The sequence below is a fragment of the Takifugu flavidus genome, chromosome 21, assembly GCF_003711565.1.
Source record: "Takifugu flavidus isolate HTHZ2018 chromosome 21, ASM371156v2, whole genome shotgun sequence".
Taxonomy (NCBI): Eukaryota; Metazoa; Chordata; class Actinopteri; order Tetraodontiformes; family Tetraodontidae; genus Takifugu; species Takifugu flavidus.
Genome location: NC_079540.1, coordinates 2388648 through 2411367, shown reverse-complemented (window position 1 = coordinate 2411367; position 22720 = coordinate 2388648). Strand labels below are relative to the sequence as shown.

Below are 22720 nucleotides of genomic sequence, written 5' to 3'. Positions count from 1 at the left end.
AGAAGATTGTGTCTTCCACGTGTGTTTTGTGTGTGAGGCATTACTGCAGACATGCTTGGGAGGTTTTCATCGGCCTGAGTCGAATCCTGGGGAGAGCGAGAAAACGAGGAGGAGAAACAAAACAAGAAGGTGAAGCGGGGAGAGCAGGCAAAGTGAAGAAGAGAGGGGTGTTTTTAAGCAGAATTAGATTGTTCCTGGGTGTGAGTCGAGCTCTGCACCTAACAGTGATGGATGGTCCCCCACTTTGAAACAATGGAACACACACCGACGTGCCCACAACACACACTTGCGCGCATACACACACACAACAATCTGTAACAATGAGGTCAGTGTATTCTTGCTAATGCAAGCGAGATTCTGTTAGACAAAGTTTATACAAAAAGGCTACGCTAACACGCTAACTACTTAGTTATAAAGGGGTGTTGCAGCGGTTGTAAAGTGTTAATATATCGATGCTAGTTCCCCTATCAATCTTGGGATTTAAAGCTTAAAATAATCCAAAGGGAGTGAGGAACATCGTACATGTAGTAGAGACTCATTGATATCGCGCCCAGAAGCCAGCGTGTTTAATATTTACTCTTTATCACGCAGCACGCGTCAAGGTAAGCCTGAGCGAGAGCAGCTGTCACCCATTTTAATACAGTCATCAAAATATCCAAGGTGAGCAGCGTCTCCCAAACAATGTTTGAGTTTCTTTCCTCAGCCTAATTTAGAGGGAGCATATTCAGGTTTGGTGCTTCCATTTAGCTTTGTTTGTTTTAGACGCGGTTTTTCGGCGGCTGGCTGTAGTTGCAGCCCCATTTGCTCTGTGTTGGATTAATCTGCATCTCTTTCAGTGCCTGTGGATTTGGAGCATATCAGCGCTTTCCTCTCCTGTCAACCCTGATAACTTGAAGTGCCCTTTTGTGAGTTGGAGATTTTATCTCAAATCCAGTCCTTCATTCAACTCCTCCCCCCGCTCTCTCAAAGGTGTTGAGAGTCAGATATTGGAAGAATTTAAGGCTGACAGTCCATGGGCAGCACAACAATGGAGTGCCTGCCGTGATTTTATAAGCTCTGGTTCTGGAACACAATCTCTTGTCAGTGCTATAATGACTGGGAGCTTTGCTAGCTCCCGAACCCGTAGGCTGCTCTTGTCTCAGTGACCCGGGGTCGCAGACGGTGCTAACAAAAGCAACGTGGCTCGGGTTGTTAGGCTTGGCAGGAGTCCCTTTCCATCTCACACCTCCACAGGAATCATAAGAAAGCACTGAAACGAGGAGGGCGTTGTTCCTGACGTTAGATATTTCTGCGCACGCAAACGAGCAGAAGGATTTTTGGTCAGGAACGCTAACACTGTGTGGCAGCATGAGCACGCAGACGCAGCCACAGATAAAGGGGTATCCGTTTTAAGGAGCAAATGCCCCTCTGTTGCTCAGCTGTGCTCACTTCCTCTCCCGGCATTAGCCTGCGTTTGTTCTGTACTTCCCCTGTACAGCTAACCCGGCTGTAGGGGCTGCCAAGTCGACACCAGAGCTGTCAGTTATTGAAGGCATCATGTCAACCACAGAGACACGTATATGCTCTGTGAGTCATTTTTGCTTCGGGCTATGCAACATATCGTGTGTGTGTGTGTGTGTGTGTGTGTGTGTGTGTGTGTGTGTTCACTCCTGTGCAACTGTACGTCCTTTGATTAATTTTTGTCACACACTCCTATATTCCCCAGACCCATTCTCTCCGTCTAGCCCTCGATCTCCGCCGTCTCTCTTCCACCCCGCTTCTCTCTCGACTTTACTCATTTGCTCTCCTCACCACCTCAGATTGTGCCTGACATTTTTCCCATAATCCTCCAGCACCAGGAAGTTAAGCCCTACGGGGGCCAGACTGACATTTAGGAACTGCTCTCTAAGCAGGATAACTGAACTGTGCACTTTTAAATAAAGTGGCACAGACACATTAATGCAGGCGCATCCTCCAGATGTATTTATATAGAATCTGTGGCCTTTCTACATAAATGCGTACATGCTGCCTTATTTTGCTTAATCACATCAAAAACAACATTCATTATACTGTAGATGTCAAATGCCTGAGTAGATATAATGTTAATCCCCGAAATCTGTTGACCTTGAAAATAATGTCGGCTCCTAAAACATGTCCAGATCTTTCAGATTGGATAATTCTGGAACACGACTTCCTTTTATCTGAGCAGCTCTGCTGGATTATCTTTTCTTCCACCTGCTCTCGGAAAATCTCCATCCTTTCCGAAATCCTCTCAGGTTTTGGGCTTTACCTTTAAAGGCTTATTAGCGCTCCTGTGAAGTGAGCGCCTCTTCGCGACGTCGGTGGCTCAGGAAAACGTTCTCCGTCTGCTCTCTCTGCTCCAGCTGTCCCCACCACCCCCACCCCCACCACCACCACACCAATAACAGCCTCAGGCCAAGACAAGCTCTACAGATGTGAGGTGGCGTGTGTGTGTGTGTCTGAGTGTGTGCTGGCAGACCTTGAAACCTGTCAGAGAGGCACTGTGTCAAACGAGTATGCTGGCAACCTGCCGACCCCTCAACGCACACGCGATTGTTTGGGATGCACAATGAGCATCATTTTTGAACTGGTCTCTGTTAACCTGTTCCGTTTCTTCAAAGCTGAAACCTCCTCAGGATTTTTAGGAAATGCTGTGTAACATCAAGCGGCCAAGTTGTCTCTCCTTCCAGCTTCCAGCAGCTTTCTTAGCATCTTTTTGTGAGCTGAAAAATGTTCTCGTTTTCCCATGAGGGATTCACACCCTACATACCTCATAGTAATGTTATAAACACAGATATTTCCTGGTCTAATATCTTATTACATATAAAATGTAATGCATATTTGGAAGCACTGCATCAAAAGGAAGCTAGATTCCCTTTTTTCTTCTTCTTTCCTGGTTTAAACCTCAGTTCTGATGATTTCATTCATATGTGAATGGAAGCCTGGAAGAGCTGGTCATTAAAAGCAATGGTGACCTTATCAGAGTATCTGCACATATACCCTTGTTGCCTTGAAGGCCTGTCGCTCATTTTAGCCAGAGGTTGCCTCATTTCGCTGCTGCTTTCTAATCAAGTGCAGAGAATAAATTACGGATGTATTAAATCAGAGTGTTTGTCAGATGATGAGATGCTGGCATGATAGTGATGACACTCTTTCCTAACCCTTCCAGACATGGTCTCAGGGCTCTTGCAACACTTGAGAAGTGACAATCCCCGGCTTCCCCTCGTGCACATAAAATAAACAGCATGCAAACTTCCCCTTTCTGCCCTTATTTTATATCTCTTTTGTCAAACAGTCTTTGCATGTGCCAATGAGTGCAAAACACAACGCGCCTTCGGGGAAGGACTGTCCCAAACAATGTGACCTCTTTGTGTGATTCATGTCTCATGCCTGATTATTGGCCTTTGCCACCGTGGCGCGGCCATTAAACAGCAACGTTTGTGCCTCCGGACCCACATGTTGTCATCCCAGGTTGTCAAATACTGACGGAACTTTGTCAAAACCTCACAGCATCTCATGTAGATGCATGAGGCGTCCTCCGGCACTGGTGCGCGGCACGCAAAGGCAAAAGGCAACAATAAACAAAACAAAAGAGGAACTTTTTAAAGCTTTTTCATGAGACAACTGTTTGGTAAAGGACAAGGTTCAATAGTGTTAACAATATTCGTGGAAAATTGGAAAAGTTTACAACTGGTTTCAAGAATTTGTACTTTTCACACATGTTGAAATAACAACTAAGCTAAATGGAGTCAAAAATGTAACTGAGCAGCAATTGCAATATATGAAGGGCTAGACCAGGGGTCGGCAACCCGCGGCTCTGGAGCCGCACGCGGCTCTTTGGCGCCGCCCTAGTGGCTCCCTGGAGCTTTTTCAAAAATATGAAAATGGAAATTGTTTTAATATAATTTCTGTAGGAGGAAAAACGTGACAAACATTCTTAAAAGTTTTCCAATGCTGTATAAATGTGTATAATAAATATTTAATTTCAACATCTCATTATAATGGAAGTTAAACTTAAAGCTCCATCTACAGCAGAGTGGTCACATGGTGCCTCATTCTCTCCAGGATGCTGCAGGGAAAATAAACATTTCATCATGAATGCTCATTATGTAGTTGTAGCCTACTTATCATTTGGAAATTAGGCTAATATAGCTAATATAGACACTTACAGCATGTGTTGCCTTTATTATAAGCCCTATATAAGGCTTTAATTTTTTGCGGCTCCAGACAGATTTGTTTCTTGTTTTTTTGGTCCAATATGGCTCTTCCAACATTTTGGGTTGCCGACCCCTGGGCTAGACTGTAGTCAAAACATTAAAATCAGTCTTTCTACCAGCGGTACGACAATTAGAACGCACAAATATTGTTTATATTGTTTCAGCAATAATGAACGACTGTCACAATGTGACAAATGTTTGCAGGTGCAGCGTCGGTGATGTTCGGTTAAGTGTAAATTGTGCAGGTCGTGTTGTTGTGGGCCACTGGAATATGGCAATCTGAGCCTATTTACCGAGGTGGTTTTGTTTACCACCGAGTGGGACATTTTCATAAACAGTGACGCGGGCCCCCCACCGTAGAGACCAAAATATCTCCCCCAATCTGCATACATTAATGTGTCCGTTTCTGATCTCGAAAATAACATCAATGGATTCCTGCGACAGAGTGGCTTTACCAGATGTGACCAGCAGGTCCCACATGCGACATGAAGGCAGCTGAATGAAGTCAGTCGAGTTTTTGTAACTAGTCCTCCTGCAGAACCTATTAACTATGCTGCATTCTTCAGACTGTGATTTATTAATGGTGAATCCTCATTCTCATAAACTTGTTGTAATGCCATGTGACATCTGGACACGCTGTGACCTTCCAATATTAAACGCGTTTGCCACAGGGAAGATAAACTATGTTGCTGTCATCATCGTCATCATGCCAGCTTTCTTCTCTTGTCTTTTTTCTCCTCTTTTTCTGCTGTCGCTTTCTCTCAGCTGATTTTTGTGGTGCTGGAACAGCAGATGGCACCGGTCCATGATTTATTTAAATCACTGACTTAAATGAAGAAGGACACACACAAAGACAGAGGGACAGAGGTTAAGAAAGAGTGTGAAAGAGAGAGAGAGAGAGAGAGAGAGATGGAAGGGAATCCAAAGTAAGTTATAGTTTCAAACCTTCGATGACAACAAAAGTAATAAAGGAGTGTCTGACATTCACACTGGCTGTTTAATGTCCTCGGCAGCAGCTGTGTGTCTGAGCGTCCACTGGGATTTCTGTCCCTGCCTTTGCAACCATTGGGCCATGGTTGTTTACTTAGTGTGGGTTTAGTTTCATCTCTGCTGGGTCGTCTGCAACCGAATGCAGCTATGTTGAAAAGGCAGGTTATTCTTATGGTTTAAAGGTGCTCTGTCCCTGTGGGGTCTTCCAGGATGGAAAAGTCCGGATCCTGTGGTAGATTGCTGATTCTCTTCATCCAATGAAAGACAGCATTAAAGACCACCTCGTAAACCACAGACCTCCCTACCATGATGCCCCTCTGCCTTTGGTTTACTTGACTAGAATTATTCTCCACGACCTCCTGGGAACATTGCTAAAAAATTTCTAGTTCTCAACAGGATTTTGGAAGTTCAAATAAGTAGATACTACATTAATCTCGAGCAACTCTTTAATTTTAATATGTATACAATATTGTGCCATAGTAAAAAACAAAAATATGTCTGTCTGTCGCTCTATCTATCTATCTATCTATCTATCTATCTATCTATCTATCTATATATCTATCTATCATCTATCTATCTATCTATCTATCTATCTATCTATCTATCTATCTATCTATCTATCTATCTATGCTATCTATCTATCTATCTATCTATCTATCGATCTATCTATCTATCTATCTATCTATCTATCTATCTATCTATCTATCTTCTATCTATCTATCTATCTATCTATCTATCTATCTATCTATCTATCTATCTATCTATCTATCTATCTATCTATCTATCTATCTATCTATCTATCTATCTATCTATCTATCTATCTATCTATCTATCTATACATGTATCTTCCCAGTACTGAAGACTTCAAGATAATGACCACCTGTAAAGTGCTGAATCAAGCTGAGATGGGAAAGCCCTAGACTGATTCTCTTCAACCTTTCCTTGAGGTTCAAAAGCGTTCCAACTTGTGGAAGACCTCATGCATCTTCCCAGTACTGAAGATAGGCTTGTGGCACTGACATGACATGAAGTCATATGGTCCCCTTGTTCCTTCAGTACTGTCAAATACCCTCAGCCAAGTGACGAGCGACAACTCGCAGACAAATGTGCCGAAATAGCTCAGCTGGGAGAGCGTTAGACTGAAGATCTAAAGGACCCTGGTTCAACCCCGGGTTTCGGCAACAGGTCCATGTACAGCCTTGGTTACTCCATCAACCTTTCCAAAAGGTGCAATAGTTTTAGACGACAAAATGTATTGACACGTGAACGAATCCAGGTTCCTATATTGGACCACTTCTCCTTTGCTTCTCAGCCCCACAAGAAGGATCCATTATCCCTTCTCACTCACAAGTCCCTGCTAACCATGGAGAGAGAAACAACCACTCTCATATTCCTTTATATATCTGGTACTTTCAAAAACATCAAGCTGGCTTTCTCACACACAAGATAATGACCACCTGTAAAGTGCTGAATCAAGCTGAGATGGGAAAGCCCCAGACTGATTCTCTTCAACCTTTCCTTGAGGTTCAAAAGCGTTCCAACTTGTGGAAGACCTCATGCATCTTCCCAGTACTGAAGACAGGCTTGTGGCACTGACATGACATGAAGTCATATGGTCCCCTTGTTCCTTCAGTACTGTCAAATACCCTCAGCCAAGTGACGAGCGACAACTCGCGGACAAATGTGCCGAAATAGCTCAGCTGGGAGAGCGTTAGACTGAAGATTTAAAGGACCCTGGTTCAACCCTGGGTTTCGGCAACAGGTCCATGTACAGCCTTGGTTGCTCCATCAACCTTTCCAAAAGGTGCAATAGTTTTAGACGACAAAATGTATTGACACGTGAACGAATCCAGGTTACTATATTGGACCACTTCTCCTTTGCTTCTCAGCCCCACAAGAAGGATCCATTATCCCTTCTCACTCACAAGTCCCTGCTAACCGTGGAGAGAGAAACAACCACTCTCATATTCCTTTATATATCTGGTACTTTCAAAAACATCAAGCTGGCTTTCTCACACACAAGATAATGACCACCTGTAAAGTGCTGAATCAAGCTGAGATGGGAAAGCCCCAGACTGATTCTCTTCAACCTTTCCTTGAGGTTCAAAAGCGTTCCAACTTGTGGAAGACCTCATGCATCTTCCCAGTACTGAAGACAGGCTTGTGGCACTGACATGACATGAAGTCATATGGTCCCCTTGTTCCTTCAGTACTGTCAAATACCCTCAGCCAAGTGACGAGCGACAACCCGCGGACAAATGTGCCGAAATAGCTCAGCTGGGAGAGCGTTAGACTGAAGATCTAAAGGACCCTGGTTCAACCCCGGGTTTCGGCAACAGGTCCATGTACAGCCTTGGTTACTCCATCAACCTTTCCAAAAGGTGCAATAGTTTTAGACGACAAAATGTATTGACACGTGAACGAATCCAGGTTCCTATATTGGACCACTTCTCCTTTGCTTCTCAGCCCCACAAGAAGGATCCATTATCCCTTCTCACTCACAAGTCCCTGCTAACCATGGAGAGAGAAACAACCACTCTCATATTCCTTTATATATCTGGTACTTTCAAAAACATCAAGCTGGCTTTCTCACACACAAGATAATGACCACCTGTAAAGTGCTGAATCAAGCTGAGATGGGAAAGCCCCAGACTGATTCTCTTCAACCTTTCCTTGAGGTTCAAAAGCGTTCCAACTTGTGGAAGACCTCATGCATCTTCCCAGTACTGAAGACAGGCTTGTGGCACTGACATGACATGAAGTCATATGGTCCCCTTGTTCCTTCAGTACTGTCAAATACCCTCAGCCAAGTGACGAGCGACAACGCGGACAAATGTGCCGAAATAGCTCAGCTGGGAGAGCGTTAGACTGAAGATCTAAAGGACCCTGGTTCAACCCCGGGTTTCGGCAACAGGTCCATGTACAGCCTTGGTTACTCCATCAACTTTCCAAAAGGTGCAATAGTTTTAGACGACAAAATGTATTGACACGTGAACGAATCCAGGTTCCTATATTGGACCACTTCTCCTTTGCTTCTCAGCCCCACAAGAAGGATCCATTATCCCTTCTCACTCACAAGTCCCTGCTAACCATGGAGAGAGAAACAACCACTCTCATATTCCTTTATATATCTGGTACTTTCAAAAACATCAAGCTGGCTTTCTCACACACAAGATAATGACCACCTGTAAAGTGCTGAATCAAGCTGAGATGGGAAAGCCCCAGACTGATTCTCTTCAACCTTTCCTTGAGGTTCAAAAGCGTTCCAACTTGTGGAAGACCTCATGCATCTTCCCAGTACTGAAGACAGGCTTGTGGCACTGACATGACATGAAGTCATATGGTCCCCTTGTTCCTTCAGTACTGTCAAATACCCTCAGCCAAGTGACGAGCGACAACTCGCAGACAAATGTGCCGAAATAGCTCAGCTGGTAGAGCGTTAGACTGAAGATCTAAAGGACCCTGGTTCAACCCCGGGTTTCGGCAACAGGTCCATGTACAGCCTTGGTTACTCCATCAACCTTTCCAAAAGGTGCAATAGTTTTAGACGACAAAATGTATTGACACGTGAACGAATCCAGGTTCCTGTATTGGACCACTTCTCCTTTGCTTCTCAGCCCCACAAGAAGGATCCATTATCCCTTCTCACTCACAAGTCCCTGCTAACCATGGAGAGAGAAACAACCACTCCACTCTCATATCCTTTATATATCTGGTACTTTCAAAAACATCAAGCTGGCTTTCTCACACACAAGATAATGACCACCTGTAAAGTGCTGAATCAAGCTGAGATGGGAAAGCCCCAGACTGATTCTCTTCAACCTTTCCTTGAGGTTCAAAAGCGTTCCAACTTGTGGAAGACCTCATGCATCTTCCCAGTACTGAAGACAGGCTTGTGGCACTGACATGACATGAAGTCATATGGTCCCCTTGTTCCTTCAGTACTGTCAAATACCCTCAGCCAAGTGACGAGCGACAACTCGCAGACAAATGTGCCGAAATAGCTCAGCTGGTAGAGCGTTAGACTGAAGATCTAAAGGACCCTGGTTCAACCCCGGGTTTCGGCAACAGGTCCATGTACAGCCTTGGTTACTCCATCAACCTTTCCAAAAGGTGCAATAGTTTTAGACGACAAAATGTATTGACACGTGAACGAATCCAGGTTCCTGTATTGGACCACTTCTCCTTTGCTTCTCAGCCCCACAAGAAGGATCCATTATCCCTTCTCACTCACAAGTCCCTGCTAACCATGGAGAGAGAAACAACCACTCTCATATTCCTTTATATATCTGGTACTTTCAAAAACATCAAGCTGGCTTTCTCACACACAAGATAATGACCACCTGTAAAGTGCTGAATCAAGCTGAGATGGGAAAGCCCCAGACTGATTCTCTTCAACCTTTCCTTGAGGTTCAAAAGCGTTCCAACTTGTGGAAGACCTCATGCATCTTCCCAGTACTGAAGACAGGCTTGTGGCACTGACATGACATGAAGTCATATGGTCCCCTTGTTCCTTCAGTACTGTCAAATACCCTCAGCCAAGTGACGAGCGACAACTCGCGGACAAATGTGCCGAAATAGCTCAGCTGGGAGAGCGTTAGACTGAAGATTTAAAGGACCCTGGTTCAACCCTGGGTTTCGGCAACAGGTCCATGTACAGCCTTGGTTGCTCCATCAACCTTTCCAAAAGGTGCAATAGTTTTAGACGACAAAATGTATTGACACGTGAACGAATCCAGGTTATATTTGACCACTTCTCCTTTGCTTCTCAGCCCCACAAGAAGGATCCATTATCCCTTCTCACTCACAAGTCCCTGCTAACCATGGAGAGAGAAACAACCACTCTCATATTCCTTTATATATCTGGTACTTTCAAAAACATCAAGCTGGCTTTCTCACACACAAGATAATGACCACCTGTAAAGTGCTGAATCAAGCTGAGATGGGAAAGCCCCAGACTGATTCTCTTCAACCTTTCCTTGAGGTTCAAAAGCGTTCCAACTTGTGGAAGACCTCATGCATCTTCCCAGTACTGAAGACAGGCTTGTGGCACTGACATGACATGAAGTCATATGGTCCCCTTGTTCCTTCAGTACTGTCAAATACCCTCAGCCAAGTGACGAGCGACAACTCGCGGACAAATGTGCCGAAATAGCTCAGCTGGGAGAGCGTTAGACTGAAGATCTAAAGGACCCTGGTTCAAACCTGGGTTTCGGCAACCGGTCCATGTACAGCCTTGGTTACTCCATCAACCTTTCCAAAAGGTGCAATAGTTTTAGACGACAAAATGTATTGACACGTGAACGAATCCAGGTTCCTATATTGGACCACTTCTCCTTTGCTTCTCAGCCCCACAAGAAGGATCCATTATCCCTTCTCACTCACAAGTCCCTGCTAACCATGGAGAGAGAAACAACCACTCTCATATTCCTTTATAATCTGGTACTTTCAAAAACATCAAGCTGGCTTTCTCACACACAAGATAATGACCACCTGTAAAGTGCTGAATCAAGCTGAGATGGGAAAGCCCTAGACTGATTCTCTTCAACCTTTCCTTGAGGTTCAAAAGCGTTCCAACTTGTGGAAGACCTCATGCATCTTCCCAGTACTGAAGACAGGCTTGTGGCACTGACATGACATGAAGTCATATGGTCCCCTTGTTCCTTCAGTACTGTCAAATACCCTCAGCCAAGTGACGAGCGACAACTCGCGGACAAATGTGCCGAAATAGCTCAGCTGGGAGAGCGTTAGACTGAAGATCTAAAGGACCCTGGTTCAACCCCGGGTTTCGGCAACAGGTCCATGTACAGCTTTATTTACTCTAAAACTAAGACAACCACTCCAATGTTTGACACGTCAAAGAGTCCTCACTGACATCTTGGAATTCTTCTTTTTATCTTATCTCTACCAAAGGGCAGGACCCCTTTATCCACCTTACTCATCAGTCCCTATTGCACCTCCAAAACCAGGAATTTATTGTGAGACTCATATTTTTTTGTTTTCTCTTTTGCTTTCAATACAATAAAGATTGTTTTTATTTGTGAACAAGGTAACGAGCACCTGTAAAGTGCTGTTAAAACTGCAGCTGGCAAAACTCTAGACTACTATCTCTTCATCCTCTCTTTGAGTTTAAAAAGCGCTCTCAGTTGTGAAGACAGGCTTGTGGCACTGACATGAAGTACTTCTCTTGTGTTTTCAGTACCATCACACAACACCACCTGATAGACAGGCTTATTCTGTGCCGCTGTGCCTCATTTAAGGTTGAGGTCACAAATTAAAGGACAGCTGCTGTAATCCTTGACCCCCACTGTTAACGTCTTGCTGTCAAAGACAAAATTTCTCAATGTACATGTTAAAGATGACCACTTTTACCATGTAGCACTATGAAACCAGAGAATTAATAAGCATGTAACATGTTTGGATCAACCTCCTTGGTGACTTTTGGACAGAATATCAAGTAAGGCTCATGTTTCTTGTTTATTTATGCAAGAATGTTAAAGAATTACTTTTTATTTTCAGAGATTTAGCAGGTACATTAACTACAGAAGCTCATCCACTTTCATTATTGCACAACACCAAGATTCGTCCAAAATGTTGCACAGCTGGATTCTTTCATAAGATCCTCACTTTATTGCTGCTATTATTAGCAGACAGTCTTTCATTCTCTTTGTATTCTAACAAGAATCAGCAGCTTATGCCCCTTGGGTTACTTTTTCTAGTATAATCGATGATGCAGCAGTTGCCATGGCAGCCACCTTGACCCAGCAACAGCAGCCAAGTCAAGACTTTGATTGCAACAGCAACTCCATTTTTAACTTCACTAATCCTGGCGTGGGTGCCTTGGTTGTCTTGACCTTTGGTGTCTGCAACCAACAGGCGACCAGAACTCAGATCGAGCCAACTATACAAAAGAACCTGGGTCCTGAAGTAACAAAAGAAACAGAGATTGCCCTTAAAAACATATTAGCAACTAGGAAACAAAAACACTAACAAATATTCTCCATAATCCAAGGGATGCACTCTCAAGGCCAAAATAAGGTTTAGAAAAATGCAATTCTTTGCACCCAAAGAGTTGTAAACAAATATTGGAAGTCGTAAAGGAAGGTTAAATGACATCACATGACAAATTTAATGAGCTCCTCTGGGGCCTATTGTCAACATTTCCTGTCAAATCCATTGATAACAGACAGACAGACAGACAGACAGACAGACAGACAGATTGACTGACTGACTGACTCCCTGGGGGAGGTAAAACCATCTTTGGAAGGCAGTTTGGAAGGTTAAAATGGAATGGGTCAATACATTATGCTGCCTAAATAAACTGTCAATCACTTTTGTTGGAAAACTCCTCACAGCATTAACCTTACTATGAAGGCATTCCAAATGCACATTCCTCCACCCACATTAAGTATATAGCATACCAATGTGTTGACTCCAAAGTGTCCTTTTGACTAGTCAAATCTGCTAGATATGCTATTATTCACAAGTTTCCAAATAAGCAAGATGATCAAATAAGCAGCTCCCCTCTGGTGTTCCAGCTGTCAACTGCAACACAAAAGTATGGATCATGAATATTTTGCTGCTCAGCTGATACAATCAAACCTTCAACTGGCATGTGTTTGGTGCCATATATGCATACAAGTAAATCGGATTTGTCTCCCAGTCTGCTGCTTATTTCATCGTAGAGGTGTTGGAGGGTTGGGTTGTTGACAAACTGCCTGCTGATGCTCTTTGGCACTGCTGGATCTCCAGATCCAGTTTTGGTGCCTGCTGTGGAGTCTAAAACCTGACTTAGCCCCCCCCTCCCACACACACACACACTGATAGCACCTTTGCTGCCTTCCTCCATGTTTGTCATTGCGGAGTATTCCCAGGGGAATAATTGTGCCTAAATCACATTTCTCCCCCGTCATGTGACCCACCTCTGATTTTCCGACAGTGCGAGCAGCGACAAAGGTTAAACACACCATCTCCTGCCTGTGAAGACTCATATATCTTTGCCATCGTCTTCTTTCAGTCTTTACTTCAGTAAAGACCGTGCTGTGCCAGAGGTCATACGCTCCGGCCATGCACAGAGGTCACATTAAACCTTTCACATTATAATTTAGCTGACTTTCTTGACAAAAACACTTGCAGTGGGAACAGTTCGTAAAAGATCTGTTTGACCACCTGTGCAAGTAGCCTAAAATCAGCTTTGAAAAGATTCAATTCAATGTGGGTTTTTTTGCCTTTAGATCGTCTGGGTTAAGGAGAAATCTGATTCCAGCCTCTTGGGCTTGTGCTGTGAACAGACTCTTCCTTCATCGTGCTTCGTTTTCCAATTGGCCTGATTGATTCAACCTCTCCTCTCCAGGTGAGATCATCAGATGTATGCCTGTGCCTGCAAACATGTAAGTCTTCCTCTCCATCTGTCCTTCTCGCTGTGATTTGTGTGTTTAAGCGTAAGAGTTAAAATATTCCTCATGTTTAAGCCCTCCAGTAAGTTTCCCAGAGCTGTTAGTCAGAGATCCTGAGAATAAGGCAATACCTAAAGGTTTTCTAAGGGGCTGACAGCAGGTCATGGACAATAATACAGAATTTAGTTATCATGACATTTCCAGTTGTGCAGACGGCAACAATGTCAACTCACACTGGCTGCTAATTTAATATTGAGTGATGCATAGCTTGAGAAATGGGACGTCCTTCAGGAGCCACGACCTGATCCATTTTACTGTCACATTCTTTGTTATGTTTGAAGTTCATCTTCATCCCCAACCCCCCCCCACACACACACACACACACACACTCTGCTCTCTCCTTAGAATTAATCAGGTTTGCACACAAAAAGTTTAAGATAAAAAGTGTCCACATTCTTCAATGAGATTACTCCCAGCTGGGAAAAGTGGGCTCCAAGGATGTCAACACGGACAGATAAAATCCTGATATTTCATTTGAAATCACTTCCCTTTCATAAGACTCATAATATACGTGCTTCATTTCAAACACTAATATTTGTCTTGCGTGTTCTGAGAGGTGATAAGAAGAAAATTAAACTGGTCGAAGGACCTAGACGTCCTTGGTGAATCCTGGAGGAATGCACACTAAAGATAGTCACCATTTCGGCCGATGCATGTTAAAAATTATTTTAGGACATTTTAGGGTTTGGCTGGTGATAAATATATTCATTCTATAATAATCCTTAAAGTTGGCATGCTATTGCTTTTTTTTTCTTCTCAACAAACTTTTTTGATGCGTCAAGGCTGATCATGCGTCACCATTCGAGGAGTAGGAGTCGGAGCTGATTAATAAAGCATAAATGGATGTTTTCTCACCCAACAATAACGTTTTTATTTCCTAGTCATGACATCCCGCTACAAGCTCTTAAAAAATACATAAAAGTCCATTAAAGGTAGCATGTGAAAATGAGCACAGTAAATCTCATAGCCACAGAATTATTTATTTTTTTAAGATATTAAATGTTAAACTACACTGAGCTCTTGTAAAAGGACTGTCTCTGTTTAAAAGGTTGCTGTCAGTGGGTGGATGGTGGAGGAAAAAGGTTTTAGGCTGTTACACTGCTTAAAACAAAATGTTGCTTGCATAACAGCTGTGAGTAAAATGTTCATGTTTTAAGTATTGGTTTGATTTTTCTTACATTTTTCTCGAGGTTATTTTACTAAATCAGTAAGTTCAGAATAAGTATTAGCCAAATCATCATACAATACCCAGATGTATTCCACATTAAAGTATATTAAGGTGATTACAATTGAACATTTTTCATTGCAGACTAAATTTTCTTCATAAAAAATGTTCATCTCGAGTCATGATTACATTTTAGAATCAGTCACTGAATAATACTCAGAAATAAGTACATTTTCTAAAACCTGGACTTAATAATGAGTTTATATGTGCAGCTAACCCCTCCTGCATGTAGAGGACACGGCTGCTTCCTTCCCTATATCATTAATTTCACATCCTTCATGCTGAATTTCACAAAAGTACATTTTGGGACTTTCTCCTTTACATTATGCATATAGATTCCATGTCATGTGGTACCTTCACATAAAACTTAATTATTTTTTGATCCTTAACTCAAACATATTAAATTCTGTGTGGGAATTATAATCTCTTTCCTCTGACTTGATTTCCACCGTGTTTCACCTGTATCTGTGAATGACCAAACACACCATGACTTTGACATATAGATTTACAGGAGTCTTTTATGTGGGTCAAACTGGAATGTTTTTGTCCGCTGAAATGATACTCCAATTAATACAGTGGCCTGACCCTTCACCCTCACAAAAAATAGATCCATTTTTAAAAATAAGATCATACACTAACAATTAGAATTTGTACTGTAAGTGGTGATGATGTTAAAGTCACATTTGGTTTTTAAAAACACAAATACACATTTGTGGGTCAGGAGATGGGGAATGTCTTATATCGATGAAAGTTCTCACAAGGAGCGAAGTGAAACGTGCATCTATGTATGTAAGATATATCATCTCACAGTAAGGGAGTCCATGTGGATCTATGGACCTGGACAGGACTCACTGGATTGACATGAATATGATGACCTTATGATGGCATTTTAATGTCTGCTTACTGCTTGAGCGTCGGAGGGACACCGAAACCAACTGTCTCTGAAAAGCCAATGAAGAGCCTTTGCAAGGTGTTTAACAGGAGCCTGAAGAATCCATCTGTTCAAAAAACCTGCCAGAATATTGGCTCCATCTGGGGTAAAGTGCAGTCCCCACATTGCCTGGATAGGGGGTGGGTGGTTGGTTGGAACACCTCCATGGCCCAATCCTGAGCAGCTACCACAACCAGTTTTCTGAAACCCATCGCAGAAGCCGTCAGCGGAGAAATCAAAAGAACAGCAGCATCAGCAGCAGACAATCACACCCCACCACCCTGACTGGACAGCAGCAGCTGTGAAGAACCTCAGGAGCCAGGAACCCACCACAACTCCTCTCAACAGCACAGGACTGGCGGCTCTCTGTCCACTTTGAAATAGTTCCCCCAGAATATTGTCACCACCACCCTGAGGCCAAACATCCTCTTGGTCACAGAGGAAACCAGAAACATCCTCCTGGATGGAAATGACAGTGCCCTGGGAGGACCGCCTAGAGGAAGCCCATGAGATGAAGAACTGGGCATTGACTTCCGCAAGCTAGACTTGAAAGGTAGCTGTACGCCAACCAAGGTCGACTGCAGAGGGTTTGTGGGGCAGTAACTCTATAGGCCTTGAGTGCACTGAGCATTAACAGATTGGAGAGGAGAAGAGTGATGAAGGACATCACCGAGGAAGCAGAGAAAGCATCAAGACAGCTTTAGATCAGAAGAGGAGTGCATAATCTTACAGGTTCCTGGGTGTTCAGCTGGACAATAAACTGGAGTGGTCCACAAACACCAATGCTGTCTACAAGAAGGCCATGAGCAGACTCTACTTCCTCAGGAGACTCAGGTCCTTCAGTGTTTGCAGCAGGATGCTCCACATGTTCTATCAGCCTGTCATGGCTAGCACCATCTTCTTTGTTCAACAAACTCATCAAAAAGGCAGGGTCTGTTGTTGGATTTAAACTTGCAAACTTGGACGAGGTGGTGAGGGACAGGATGGTGTTGAAACTGCGGACAATCATGGACAGTCCCTCCCACCCCCTCCATAACACAGTGGACAACCTGAGAAGCAGCTTCAGCAACAGACTCCTGCAGCCTCGCTGCTCTAAGGAACGGGACAGGAAGTCATTCCTGCTGTCCACCATCAAACTGTATAACTCATCCTAACCCAGCCAATAACAATAACTGTGTAATGTTTATGTTGTAATTTTATTTCTATTTTATTCTATATCTATTTATATATGCTTATAATGCATATAATATATATATATATATTATGTGTATATATATACAGTATATACACATAATATAATATGCTTTATATGTGCTTATAACGTTCTAATCTTATTTGTATTTATTCATTCTGTTTCTATACTTTGTATAGGTTGCTACTACAATTCAATTTCCCTACGGGGATGAATAAAGTGCATCTTAATCTTAATCTTAATCTTAATGCCACCCGAAAAGCAGGATCTGATCAACCGTGGCTGTTTGGCCTGGAAGAGGTTGTATGATGTTGGAAGGCCAGAAACACCCGATGAGGCCAGCGTGCATCACTTAGACTAATGATTTGTTCAGAAGCATCAAAGAGAAGCATTTGAGCACCCAGTGACATGAAGAGGCAAGCAGTGAAGGATATGCAGCATAAAGGCAGGAATTCTCTGGACACACATGTAAACAGGCTCAGTTCAGGAAAGATCAAGATGATAGGTTTTATCAGACCTACGTACGGGAAATGCAAACGGAAGACAGATGGCTTGAGTTATCAGTCAATAGATACTGAGCTGCAAGCACTGAAATGCAAACTGATACCTAATATGATCAAGTATTGGCTGTTTTAGCTAATTCAGTTGGTATTAAAGGGAAAATCAATGTGTTGCATCACTGAAAGACTTCGATGGACGGGAAACCCTGATTGTGCCACACAGGCTCAGAGGAACTGTCCAAGCAAACCTGACGCTGTTTCTCAGAAAGAGGTTGTGATCCTGGTAATTTTATTCCAATTTTCCAGCTAAACAAGATTGCCTTCAGCAGTGCCTCCAGTTGTGTGTTTTTGATTTGAGTGGGAGATGCTCTGATAGTACCAGAGGGCCATTTCAGGCAAAGTGAAATGTCTACTTCAATATGTGCACGTGCAGTGCCTGACTCATATTCGGTATAAGGACGGCGCGCGTGGCTGCAGGTGCCTCTTGCACATCTGGGGCATCTTTTTGTTTTCTTGTTTTCCCACTTAATTCAGAGCTTGCAGTAATTATCTTCATTAGCATATGGCAGAGAACACTGTGTTTTCTAGCTCTTCTCTTGGATATAAATCAGCTCCATATATTGATCAAGTGCTTGGATGACCGTGGCTTTCTGCATGAGTTTAGTGCAGACTAAAGCTTCACCACTTTCATCACTTATGCATCGGTGCAACCTCAAGGATTGTTTGACTGCAGAAATGTTTCTCTTTTCTGCACCGGGGCTGAAAATGTTTCAACTTTCCTCTTTACTGAGCACGTTTAGATGAGCAATTGCTTATGAAAGCTAAAATATTGAACTCTTTTTCAGTTTCAAAACCTTTTTAATACCTCTCAGGACCTCAAATCCAGGGGTGCTTGATATGAATCTATCATTCAATCATTGTATCAAGTGAAGATTCTTCTGACTGGAATAGTTCTTTAACAGCCACTGTAGGTTTTCCAACACTCCAGAAAGAAAAGGGGAATTTTATGTTGTTGTGGAAGATCTCTCATGAGTTTGAAACCTTTGCGGTCCACCAGGGGGAGGGGCGATGCTCCTTCGACAGGAAGCACTTCCACGATCAGGATCTGGATGACTGACAAGTTTGCACAGATGAGGTCAGGATGGAAATGGCATTTTTTGCAGCATCAGTTGTCACTGTTTGTCAAAGCTGGTATTTTCCAATCTAACACCAATACATTTGTATTATTTGTTCTGCGCCAGGCCGTGTTTGCAGTTTGCACAACAACAGCGGTTGAACACACAAGGGAAAACCCACGTTCTCCCTTCTGTCAGCTATGCAGGAGAACAGAACTCTAAAATTAGAGGGGGAGAGAGTAACAGTTAACCAGGCCTTGGTGCATGATGTTCCTAATGTGTGTTGCAAATGGTGACTAGCTATTAATTACTTTAACGTGTTGCTAACACAAATGATCAAAAAGAGAAAATACCATTAAATAATTCACCCTCTTCTAATTAATGTCTAATGCCAGAGTCGAATCAATAACTCGACTGTTTCTGCTTCAGATTACAGCGTCCAACAAGCTGTGAAATAATGCTGAGCAGTGATGAATTGAGGATAAACAAATTTGTTGTTAATTTGAATTAATAACTGAAGCAGCAGCGAAGCCAGTAGACATATAAACACATTATTCACTCAATGGCAGGTGTTCACCTCTCTGGATCAATGGTCAGTAAAAATTATAAAAGATATGACCTTTTATCCACTGTAGTTAAATAAACGGTTGGAGCAGAATCCGTTCAGCCGCTGCAAAAACACACTGTTGAAACAAACAACTGAAGGGAACTTTTCATTAACAGTTCTTTTAGTGTAGTGGAACTTTTTAGTAGTTGCTCCAATTGCATTCATTTGTGACCTTTATCTTGATGCTAACAGCCATATTTTCTATGGCCCAGCCATGTATGTATGGCTGCGCCAACTATATCAGTTATCAATATCCTGGATAGTTTACTTGCCGGGATCTTTTTACCCTCAGACTGTCCTGAACAAAAACATTACTGAGCAAAACCAAACATTGCTGGTTTGCCATTTCCCATTTTCTCCAAATTAAAACTGTCTTGAAGCTACAAGAGTTCTGCCTCCCAGAATGTAAACCAATGAGCATCATCTTTATTTGGACCAGCCTTGACAAAATAGAATAGTTCAAATGAGCCCATATTCAACTTCAAAACCACTATGGTGCAATTTCAGCATCTTGATGCATTCTAGTCATAACCTGCACTCTGAGACCTTCACCTTGGGTTTTCCCACTCCAGTTTTCCTTATTTTACCTATTTTTGCTGGCCTGGAAATGGACATCTTCCCTGAATGCCTTCTCCCACCTGAGCGGACCTACATAACCTCCCATTTAAAATAGACACGGGGCTTTAGTCTTCAATAATTCATCCTTGTCCCATACGTGTCACTAACCCCTGAAGAAGACAGTAATATGGTGCACTCTGTTTTATCCTGACCTGCCCAAAGCTTCTGCCACATCTTCATTAGAAATGAGTCACCTCTGCATAAGGTAACTTGTAAAATTGACCCATAAAGGGATTTTTTTGATCATTTTTAAAAGCAAATCACTATTTCCAAACTGCTGAGAACAATCCACTAAGTACATTAATGCTAGATGTTCTGCCTGGAATGTCCTCTGCAAAGCCTTTTAAAAACTCCTCGGAAAGTTTTTCATTCATGATGGCCACAGTCTTCGATTGTAAAAGAGACAAGAACATTTTTTGCTCTTTCATTTCTACTTTTATCTCTCAGCTGTCTTAATCTGTAAAATATGGATTTAAGAAGATAATGGCGTGTGCATTAAACACACCAGTCACACATTAGAGTCGAACCTAAAGCCCATCTCCAGGTAATTGGTTAAACTTAAAATAACAATTTATTCCTTACCTTTCTGTACTTTATTTTTGTGTGTAGCAAGCCTTCTATTTCCCTATTTTGCTTTTCAGGTTTCTTCTTGCCAGCGTACAACACAGATCATAACAGGCAGACAGTAAGTAGTAGTACTCTGGCGGAGGACCAAACAGTCCAATTCTGGAAATGTGAGCAAGGACATCCTGGTTTGAAGTGAACCAAAGAGAGAAATTTACATAGCCCAAAACCAACGCAAATCTAAAGAAACAGAGTGGTAGTAGTAGTACAGGGTAGTATTAAAGCCCCTTAATACTGTTGATTCCAAAATTCAATTTGAGTTGGGGCTCTAATGAAGCATGTCGTTAAGGCAATTGCTTTAATATCAACATAAACAATGGTCAATAAAGTCGAAGGTTGAAGTGCTATACGCTGAAGGGTGAGAGCATTCCATCTGCCTTAGAATGCTTCTCTCATCCCTCAGAACCAATTGAATAAGAATCTACAGACATTCAAATTGATTAGAGATAAAACATAACCATCAAACATCATCTGAGGCTGCTACACTTGAATGGATAAAAGGTGTAAAATAGCTACAATCTGTAGGCAGAAGAGCGCTGCAAACAGTCGCGATGATACCTTTCTCCGTAAGCTTCATTTATCGCTGGGTGCATCTGCAGTGTCTGTCCTGGGAGCCGGTGGTCTTCACTGAAGTGTACCCTGATCTGACCCCACATCAGAGGGGACACTACCTCAGCCTCTGAGCCTAGGAGAGGCCCAGAGTGATGGCAGAGAGATGCGAAGGGGAGGTGATTTACAGCAGCCCTGATGTGGAATAATGCCAGGACTTCAGGGATGACATGACATAGCAGGTATAGACAGCAGAGACGAGTGAACAGTGAGACGGAAATTAGCCTTCAGCCTTGTCTGAAAGATGTCCAGAAATGGAATGTTTTACTTTAAAAATCAAGGCTGCACATTGAACACACCAGGGGCTACGGTGGAATAAAGGAACAAGAAACCTTTGGCAAGTTTAGCTGAAGATGCATTCCCATTGGTATCAGACAGATATTAGGTGGCAAAGTCATTTTAATGAAAGGGAGAAGGTCAGCGAAGCCTCCAGAGAAACCCGAAACCCTGGACGTGAATACTGCAGACGTAACGATATTAATCTGTCTACCAAATATGTTCCATTCCATATTAATCATGAAATTTTATGGTAGAGGTAGGAAACTGGAAGGAGAAAGAAGAGACTGTGGGACTGACATTTAGGTCTGATGTTATGTTAGATGTAGTCTGCTGTCTAGACAATTGCTCCCTTGCCGATCTTTAATCTTCGGTTAACAGTTAGCTGACATTAGAGCTCTGAAGGCTGCACTCGGACTCCAACCCATCAAATCACAACCCGGGTCAGCCTGTGCACATCAATAGGTGCCCTGGTGTAATGTCACTTGACAGAGAGTATTTCACAGCCATTAGACCTATATCTGATTTCAGAAGTGTTGCGTTGCCGTGCTGGTTTCCTACTTAGGGAACGGACAGACACGTGGAGCTACAGATGAGAGCGATCAGGCAGGTGAGCATGACAGACACATCAAAGAGGTTGTGATCAGACTGCAGGGATGCAACTGAGCAAAACTGACATTATGAAACTACCAGGACAGAATAGGCATATGCAGAGTGTTCGTTCGTACAGGTGACTGTTGGACTCACAATTGCTCCAAGGACTTAGTGTCCAAGTTGTATTCCTGCCTGCAGCTGGCTGACTGCTGGGATGGACTCCAACACCTGGCTTAAAGGATGGTGGATTGAAATCAAACCAAAAGGAACAAATGAATGAAACTGAACCTGCCTTCAGAATCACCAGGAGGCCTAGGGCGCTATCTGCTCTAGCTTTGTTGTTTGATGAGCTGAGGGCATACTCGCTGAGCTGCTACCTTCGCGTTTGTTGGCTGCCGTTAACACCCTATCGACCACACATTCTCCATGTCCATAAAGGCCACGAGGCACTCCCTCACTCTCCCTCCACGCTCCTGACCTTGCGTTCAACCAATTCAAGACCTGGACAAACAGAAGGAGACCTAAAGGATTAGGGGAGAAGACAAAGAACAGTACTGGTCTGACAGAGGGCAGACCAAGACGGAAGCCCCGAGCACTAGAACATAAAAGGAAAAACATTAATAGCAGCCAGAACACCTGACCTTTCACTACAAGCATCAATCCATCAACCAGTTATCCTCAATCTTTTCTTCTGTCCCTAAATCCTCTCACTTCTCATCTACCCCCATTGTCCTTTCTTTTACAAAGGGAACTTTGTAAAATTTTG

The 22720-nt window shown here is 42.9% G+C and overlaps 9 non-coding genes across 9 annotated transcripts; all 9 read left to right on the top strand.

Moving 5' to 3' along the window:
• The first annotated feature begins 6315 nt into the window (after window positions 1-6315).
• trnaf-gaa (transfer RNA phenylalanine (anticodon GAA)) lies at window positions 6316-6388 on the top strand. Its single transcript has one exon. It is a non-coding gene; the product is annotated as a tRNA-Phe (tRNA).
• A 504-nt stretch (window positions 6389-6892) lies between these two features.
• Window positions 6893-6965, top strand: trnaf-gaa (transfer RNA phenylalanine (anticodon GAA)). Its single transcript has one exon. It is a non-coding gene; the product is annotated as a tRNA-Phe (tRNA).
• Window positions 6966-7469: 504 nt separating this feature from the next.
• trnaf-gaa (transfer RNA phenylalanine (anticodon GAA)) lies at window positions 7470-7542 on the top strand. The gene has a single exon. It is a non-coding gene; the product is annotated as a tRNA-Phe (tRNA).
• A 502-nt stretch (window positions 7543-8044) lies between these two features.
• On the top strand, window positions 8045-8117 carry trnaf-gaa (transfer RNA phenylalanine (anticodon GAA)). The gene has a single exon. It is a non-coding gene; the product is annotated as a tRNA-Phe (tRNA).
• Window positions 8118-8620: 503 nt separating this feature from the next.
• trnaf-gaa (transfer RNA phenylalanine (anticodon GAA)) lies at window positions 8621-8693 on the top strand. The gene has a single exon. It is a non-coding gene; the product is annotated as a tRNA-Phe (tRNA).
• A 508-nt stretch (window positions 8694-9201) lies between these two features.
• On the top strand, window positions 9202-9274 carry trnaf-gaa (transfer RNA phenylalanine (anticodon GAA)). Its single transcript has one exon. It is a non-coding gene; the product is annotated as a tRNA-Phe (tRNA).
• A 504-nt stretch (window positions 9275-9778) lies between these two features.
• On the top strand, window positions 9779-9851 carry trnaf-gaa (transfer RNA phenylalanine (anticodon GAA)). The gene has a single exon. It is a non-coding gene; the product is annotated as a tRNA-Phe (tRNA).
• Window positions 9852-10352: 501 nt separating this feature from the next.
• On the top strand, window positions 10353-10425 carry trnaf-gaa (transfer RNA phenylalanine (anticodon GAA)). Its single transcript has one exon. It is a non-coding gene; the product is annotated as a tRNA-Phe (tRNA).
• A 503-nt stretch (window positions 10426-10928) lies between these two features.
• trnaf-gaa (transfer RNA phenylalanine (anticodon GAA)) lies at window positions 10929-11001 on the top strand. Its single transcript has one exon. It is a non-coding gene; the product is annotated as a tRNA-Phe (tRNA).
• Window positions 11002-22720: the final 11719 nt, after the last annotated feature.